Source organism: Neovison vison, chromosome 5 (genome assembly GCF_020171115.1).
Source record: "Neovison vison isolate M4711 chromosome 5, ASM_NN_V1, whole genome shotgun sequence".
Classification (NCBI taxonomy): Eukaryota; Metazoa; Chordata; class Mammalia; order Carnivora; family Mustelidae; genus Neogale; species Neogale vison.
The window spans coordinates 54,822,153-54,830,948 of NC_058095.1; positions in this window are offsets into that span (position 1 = coordinate 54,822,153).

Here is an 8,796-nt window from a genome sequence, read left to right on the forward strand (position 1 = left end):
TGAAATCAATCGGAGAAAAAACATGTACACAGAGTGAAAGTTACATGGAGAGGGGACTGGTCAGCAGCGACGGCAGAGGACGAAGATGGGCGGCAGACTCCAACACACCCAGAGGGAATAAGGCTTAACCCAACCACCACTCAGGATTACAGGGAAGAAAGGCGCCTGGGTGGCTCAGTCCATTGAGCATCTGACTCGTGATTTCAGCTTAGGTTGTGATCGCGGGGTTGTGAGATCCCCCCATAAGGCTCTGTGCTCAGTGAGGAGTCTGCTGAGTCTCTCCCTCACCCTCTCCCTCTGCCCCCACCCCCAAATCCATCCATCCATCAATCAATCAATCTTTTTTAAAATTTTTCTTTTGGTGTTTTTTTTCTTAAGAAACTATTTTAGGATAATGTGTCCCGAAGAAGGAGCAAAACAAGAAAGAGATGACCTGATCCTGAAATCTGGGAACAGAGCACTTGAGAGAATTGAACTTCCCGGAATGAGAACTATTCATCAGGTCGGGGGGCACCGTGTCCCCAAAAAGAAATGCATAGAATCCTACTGTGTTTGATTATACCAAGGGAAAAATTTTCAGATCCAGTAGAAAATTTTCGGAATGATGTAACAACAGGTACCTAGAAAGTGAAGCAAATGAAAAACCAAAGCGATGATCAAGTCCAGGGAAAACCAAAAGTTATAGAAGAAAGTACATGTAATAATTTGTGTGGCATAGTCCTAACACACGGTCGTAATAATGTAACGTCCATGGTCATGGTCATAATGACGTCATGTTGAATATTGATTTAACCAGAATGGGAGGGTAGAGAGCAGAGGTACCTGTAGGGTAGGTGGTGTAAGAAAGAGAAATCTGTATCCCTAAATCCTCATGGATTAATCTAAAATTGAAGAGAAAATACCCGTATAAGGAGGTTCTTGAGAAACACGGAGCTAAATACCAGAAGAAACAGCTAAAAAGTGAGAACGTGGAGTACTCACGTCTGGGGGAGAGTAGCATCAACGGAGCGGCGGGGTTTGTGTAACTGGGCCACAACACACAAGCAATTACATGACATGTTAGAAGCCGATAAATGCCACAGAAAAGAGAACAGTAGAGAAAGATGAGGGGCTGGAGTGTGTGGGGTGGGGAAGGAAGCTACACAGTTCCAGCTGCATTGTCCAGGGTCGTCTCCACAAGAAGACGCGTTCCAGAGACTAGAAGGAGAGGAGCGTTAGCTCTGGGAACGTGGCGATGGGGGTGGGCGGGTGGCCCCAGATTGCACCTGCCTCACTGAACTGACAGAGCAGCGAACCCATGTCTTTCCCCTGTTCTCCTCCCTCAGGAAGAAGCAGGACACGATCGGCCAGACAAGTAGAAAGGAGGCAACATGGCATCATTGGAACATTGGAAACATTTGGGTTTTATATACTTCGTGTTCATTCTTTGGGGCATTTCGTACGTATTTCTATGTCCCAGAATTTTGTTCATAAAAAATCAGGCCCGTCGGTAATTAGGTTCATACTTGTATTTATCTTCACACTTTGTAAACACCACAGAGATGCCACAGTATAGTTGGGGAATTTGAATGCGGTGGCGTACCTGTCTAAACACCAGTGTGTTCCGGTGTTAGTGGGCACGCTGCGTGCGTCAGTGCAGGAGAGCAGGCTTTGCTAGAACACGCAGCTTGCCCTGATGTCCAGAACGTTGGGAATCAAACAAGGGCCTCCGGGGCAAGGGTGGGTACTGATGACGTCAAGCGTGTGGCCACGCGTGGGCTCTCGGTGCTGGGATGAGGGGACAGTGGCAGTTGCTGTTTCCTCAACGAGTCTGGAAGCCTGTCCCCATTCCCGCCACGACAGGAGCGTGCGCTGTGGGCGTGCATGATTTCACCGTTCAGCCGGCCATCTTGCCATGTCCCCAACCCTCCCCAACCCTCCCAAACCCCATCCCATAAAACCCTCGATGAGAAATGCCATGTGTGGCCACACAGGGCACTGTGGCTCCTTGCTTGGCAGCCGTCCCTGCCGGCCTGGGACCGGAGGGGGTCTGGGCTGTCACGGGAGCCACTCCTCGGAGCCTCACCTGTCACGTGGCAGAGGGAAATGGGAAAACACAAGCTCTGGGCTGGTCTGCGGAATGGAATGATGACAACACATACCCTGAGGCCCGGTTCTGAGAGTGAAAAGAGAGACTGTGTGTGAAAGGTGACCAAGGACGGGAGACGGGAGGGGACGCCTCAGGAGAGGATTCCAGTGGTCAGCTCTGAGCACCGTCTTTGCCGGGCGTTGTTCTCTCAAGGGACCGCTGTGCTCGGGACATGATGTCATGACGGAGGCATTTCACTTCCCAGACAGAAATTACATGGTGCCGTTGTGCATACTTCTCGGTGGTGCCTTGGGAAGGATCCTGTGGTCAGAGTGGACCTGAGTCCCGGGAGACATGCTCATCGAGATTGCTGCTTCCCCAAGTGCTGTGTGTTTGGGTGGGAGTTGGTTGTTCCAACCACATGCAATTGTATCAAATGAGTAGTCTCCATATGGGGTTCGGGACCTGGAGTATCTGTGTTTGTGTTCAGGGCTGACTCCGGGCCGGCTGGGCGGAAAAGGCAGGGGGTGTCCTGTTGGGTCCTGCTTGGCCACCGTGCAAGGGCAGGGAAGCTGGTCATTAAGCTCATAGGTGAGAGGCTCCAGGGCACCATGGCCCCTGTGCCTTCCCCTCCTGTCCTTCCGTCTGAGGTCCGTCTTCGCACACTCATTAAAGCACAGCAAACAGTGATCCCAGCTCCCCTCCTTGTCCCCACTCGGACATTTTCCCAGAGCCCCAATGGGGGCATCTCAGGGTCAGTGTTCGGGGACCTTTGATCTCAATCATAGAATAGCCACGTCAGGGACTGCCGAACGCGGGGTCACAGGGCACAAGACAAGTGACCGCGCGCTTCCAATCTTCGGTGGTCACATGTCTGGGGCATGAAAGAGGAAAAATCCGTACCCTGAGCATCTCCTGATGATACGAAATAGGGCGCACCTACGGGGCATGAGCCAGACGGCAGGAGAAGAGAAGACGGGCACCGCCGGAGCTGGCGGGAGATGACGTTGCAGAGCGGAGGGCACAGTCGGGCTGAATTACTCCCTGATCCAAGTTTGCTTTACAAGATACAGTAGACAGGGGCTGGGCTGCAGTATTTTCTCCTTTACTTTATTTATGAATTGATTTGACAGACCAATGGCCTAAAAGCTCCTGGTTCAGGGATGATACTGTCCCATAAAATCAAGTCTGTGCTCCCAGAGACCTCGCAGGCTGCAGAAGCGAAGCCTAAAGGAAAAGGCCGTGCTTGAACGTGGTAAGTACCAAGACACGATCTCCCGGTGGAGGTGGGCGGCGGTGTGGCCCGGGTCGGCGGCCACGGTCAGGTCGGAGTGACCTGGGCAGCTGTGTGCGTGCGGGCGTGTGTGTGTGCACGCGGGCTCGCTGTGGGGAGTGGGAGGCCACAGACAGGAGGCGGGTGTGTGGGCTGGAAATAGGGCAAGGCCCTAGGGCAGATCCACGGCCCGGGGCGGTAGGTCTGTGTCTGGGGAAGAGAGAGCCCGGCTCACGCAGCTGTGAGGGGGTTTGCAGATGTGGTTAAGGGTGTGGGGACAGGAGATGGAGATAGGAGATGGGGACATGGGTGCCCCCGAGTCCCCGGGGAGGAGCCCCGCTCACACTTCCAACCTCCAGAGAGGAAGAGAACAAACGGTACATTGTTCTCATCGATGAATTCTCCGGTGACGCATTACAGGACCCATGGGACCCTAATCCAGTTATAATATACATTTTTTACTTTCCTTGGACTAAGTGGGGCTGACATTGTATCCCTTGATGTGAAAGGCAGAAGCCGAGCCGCTCTGGGGGACCATTTGCTGTCCCTGCCCTCCCGTCCTGCGTCCCCAACTTGTCACGGCGCTTCCGGGCTGCGTGGGCCACCCGTCCCCAGTTTCCCTTCCCCTGGGTTTGCAGCAAGTTAATGGTCATGCCTAGGTGTCATTTCCCTCATATTTACCCTGTTAGGGCTCTTCCAGCTTCTCATATCTTTACACTGACGTCTTTTGCAGACATTTCCTCCATTTCAGACGTTTCTCGATTTTTAGACTTTTCCCCTTTTTTTTTTTTTAACTAGTTTCCATTGCTCTGCTGAGATTTCCTATCTGCTCATCTGTTACAGACGCTCCTCCTCTGTGCTGTTGTGCCTGGCGACTGCGGCTGTTTTCAAATCCCCTGCGAGTAGCCAGGGGCGATCCTGCCGCTGGACTCCACGGATGCGCTTTCTTGTGGGAGTGGGTCCCGCCCGCTGGCTTCTTTGCTAGTCGAGCAGCTTGGGAGGGAATCTTGGACACTTACTATTATGAGGACAGACCTGAATTCTCTGATACTGTCTGAAAAGCACCCCGTGGAGGGGGGGGTGTCTAAGCAGGCACTTAACTGATCGGAGGTAGATTTGGACTTTGAATCCCAAACCGCGGTACAGGTCTTCCTGTGTGGCTGTTTACATGGGCCTCGTGTCCGCAGCTCATGGGCATCCGGGGATCTGGACAGAATTTATTGGCAGAACTTAAGTCCCCTTCTCTCTCACACTCTCCTCTCGCTGATTCCCCCATGACTTCCCAGCCTCCTTCAGACCGGAAAGACGGGCTTTTCTCCCGGCTGTAGGTGTCCTGCCTGTCCCGAACCCTGAGAATATGGAAACCGCCCCCGACTGCACTCTCTTCTCCCAGGTGATGGCTGACGTCAGGCTCCGTCTAAGCGTTCGGTGGTTTTCTTGCTGTCCCTTCAGTGCCTTCGGGGAGGTTGTAAAACAATGATCAGTGTTTGTTTTTCCCCAAATTTGTACTTAATGCATAAGGAACGGCCATCCCATCGACCACTTGGTGGCATTGGAAGTGGGAACACCCCTGCTTCCGTCTTGAGGTCTCCACCAGTGTTGTCTTGTTCCTTTTTAAAAATTAATCATTTCACTGAATTATTATTACCTTGTGTTCATTTTTATGGACTCATCGCTGGCACGCATGTTACGCACCGCGGCATGTGTACAAGTCTGTGGGGGGTGAGTGTCGACAGCGCTGGAGGGTGCGCTAGGCTCACCCCAGGCCGGCCGTCCTGCCCCCTGGCCCCGCCCGCCAGCACAGGACGCTATTCCTGCTCCGGCGGCTGCAGACCGACTGCAGACCTACTGCGTGGAGTACAGAGGGACAGACTGGAGGCGGGTCCCGGAGCAGCGGTCTTGTGCGCCACTAGGGAATGGGCAGAGGCTGATGGCGGGCGTTGACTTGTGGGGGGACCATCTGCCTGGTGCTGCTCTAGTTTCTTCCTGGAGGGCTCTCCGCCTGCCCTGGTGGCAGAAGGGGACTGGGAGAGGCAGCACACAGCCGCGAAAATGGCCGCGAGGATGCCTGGGAATGGCCAGAGTGGAAACGTCGCTGGGAGAATGGACTCCGTCGTCTCTCATTCTGGGGACATGCGCAGGAACATTGGGTCATTGATGGGAAAAGGAAGGCAACGCAGAGCAGACCGCACTGCCTCATTTCCCCTCAACGGCAGCCTTGGTGGTGGGAAGGAAGCCGCGGTATTCAGAGGGGTAGAGAAATCAAGGGGTCAGGGGGCGTGTGGAGGGAGAACTCCACTGTCACTCCCGTCAGCCACACTCCGGGCCGTCCACGCCCTCACCAGGGCAGTGGAGAGCACCACACAGCCGACTTCCAGATGCGGTCCCAGACGGGCCCTGGGGTCAGCGAGCCGGGAGCACCATTGCCCTGTGTGCGTTCCCTTCCTTTGCGATTCCTTCTTTTTTAAAAAAAAAAAAATTATCTATTTGACAGAGAGAAATCACAACTAGGCGGAGAGGCAGGCAGAGAGAGAGAGAGGAGAAAGCAGGCTCCCTGCTGAGCAGAGAACCTGATGCGGGGCTCGATCCCAGGACCCTGAGACCATGACCTGAGCCGAAGGCAGAGGTTTAACCCACTGAGCCACCCAGGCACCCCTGTGATTCCCTCTTGATGGTTCTTTGTACCTTTATGTTCAGGGCACTGTCCTCATTTGGTTAAATTAAGCAAAGCCAGATTATTTATTTACTCACGTCCTGTAAAAGACAGCTGGGATTTTGCTGATAGCTTCTCTGTTGTCCTTGTATTTTATTATTTTGTTTTATTTTATTCTATTTTATTTTTACTAACGTTCCTAAGCAGAGACTTGACCTTACAGGTTACCTTTCTATTTTAAATAAAATTTGCTCTTTGTAGGGGCACCTTTGCCTTCGTTTGTGGGACATGTGACCTTTAAAAATTTTTTTATTTAAATTCAATCAATTTACATATAGTGTGTTATTAGGTTCAGAGGCAGAGTTCCATGACTCATCAATTGTATATCACACCCAGTGCTCTTTCCATCAGGTGCCCTCCTTAGTGCCCAGCACCCAGTTATCCCTTTCCCCCTCCTCCTCCCCTCCAGCAGCCCTCAGTTTTCCCTATGATTAAGAGTCTCTTATGGTTTTGCTCCCTCCCTGGTTTCATCTTGTTTTATTTTTACCTCCCTTCCCCTATGCTCCTCTGTCTTGTTTCTTAAATTCAACACTAGAGAGATCATATGGTAATGGTCTTTCCGATTGACTTATTTCACTTATCTTGCAAATAGCAAGATTTCATTCTTTAGGATGACTGCGTAGTAATCCAGTGTGTGTGAGTGTGTGTTTGTGTGTGTGTGTGTGCGCGCGCGCGCGTGCGGGCACGTACGTATCCCATATCTAATACCACATCTTTATCCATTCATCTGTCGATGGACATCTGGGCTCTTTCCATAGTCTAGCTTTTGTGGACACTGATGCTATGAACTTTGGGGCGCACATGCCCCTTTGAATCCCTGCATTTGTATCTTTGGGGTAAAGACCCAGTAAAGCATTTGCTGGGTGGTAGGGTAGCTCTATTTTTAACATCTTGAGGAACCTCCATACATTGGATTATTTGTTTTTTGGGTGGTGAGTTTGATACATTCTTTATAGATGTTTGATACTAGCCCTTTATGTGATTAGAAATTTGCAAAAATCTTCTCGCATTCTGTAGGTTGTCTTTTGGTTTTGTTGACTGTTTCCTTCAGTGCGCAAAAGGTTTTATCTTGATGAAGTCCCAGTGGTTTATTTTTTTCCTTTGTTTCCCTTGCCTCCAGGACATGTCTAGCAAGAAGTTGCTGTGGACAAGTTCACAGAGGTTGCTACCTCTGTTCTTCTCTAGGATTTTGATGAATTTCTGTCTCTTTCACTCGTTTTGAGTCTATTTGTGTGTGTGGTGTAAGGAAATGGTTTAGTTTCATTCTTCTGCCTGTGGCTGTCCCATGTTCCCAGCACAAGTTATTGAAGAGGCTGTCTTTTTTCCACTGGACATTCTTTCCCGCTTTGTCAGTGATTAGTTGACCATAGAGTTGAAGGTCAAGGTCTGGGCTCTCCATTCTGTTCCATTGATCCATGTGTCTGTTTTTGTGCCAGTACCATACTGTCTTGATGATCACAGCTTTGTGATATAACTTCAGTCTGGGATTGTGATGCCACCAGCTTTGGTTTTCTTTTTCAACATTACTTGGGCTATTTGTTTGTTTTTTTTTTTTTTCTGGTTCCATACAAATTTTAGGATTATTTGTTCCAGCTCTGTGAAAAATGTTGATAGTATATTGCTAGGAATAGCATGGAATGTGTAGACTGCTGTAGGGAGCATAAACATTTTCACAATATTTGTCCTTCCAGGCCATGAGCATGGAACATTTTCCATTTCTTTGTGTCTTCCCCAATTTCTTTCATACATGCTCTATAGTTTTCAGAGTACAGGTCCTTTACCACTTTGGTTAGGTTCATTCCCAAGTATCCTATGGTTTTTGGGAGACACACAACTCTTGATCTCAGGGTGGTAAGTTGGAGCCCCACACTGGGCATAGAGCCTCCTTTAAAGAAGCATTTGACCTTTTTATAAACTTTAAGTTTTGAACTAATCTCCTCACTTATTTCATATATATGTAAAAATTATGAATATTAAAAAATATCAAACAGACAAAAAAATCTGTTCACTGACTACTCAGCTTTAGAAAAAAATATTGGGGCACCTGGGTGGCTTATTCGGTTTAACATCTGGCTTCAGCTCAGGTCATGATCCTGGGGTCCAGGGGTCGAGTCCTGCATCAGGTTCCCTGATCAGCTGGGAGTCTGCTTCTCCCTCTGGTCCCCATCATGACTCGTGTTCTCTCTCTCTCTCTTGCAAAAATCAATAAGATCTTAAAAAACAATAAAATAAAAATTAAAAGGAAGGTATTAGAACCAACAACTGATGTCTCTTCTCTCCCTACTCTTCATATGTAACTGTATATAACTACTCTTCTGCATTTGGAATCTTATTATCTCCTTGCATGGCTTTTAATTATTTACTCCATATGCATGGGCCTGGAAACAATGTATAATGTTATTTTTTTGTATGTTGCTAATCCTTGCATGCATGGAGTTAAAATGTATTTATTTCTACCGCTCACTTCCCCTCTCAGACTTTTTCTGAGATTCACCCACATTCAAACGTTCACTCACTTTAATTGCAGAAAGACAGCTAATTGTATACCTCAAGCTGTTAATTCATTCTCCTGGGAATTAAGATTTAGAAATTCCCGCCTTTTTTTTTTTGGTCATGGGAAACAGTATATCAATGATAGGCCTTCGAAAGGGGATTTGTGCAAAGATACTTTCTGAAACAGGGAGGGAACACTGTAACAAAAGACTGTTCCAAGAACAGAAATGCCTTCTTGGAGATCATAAA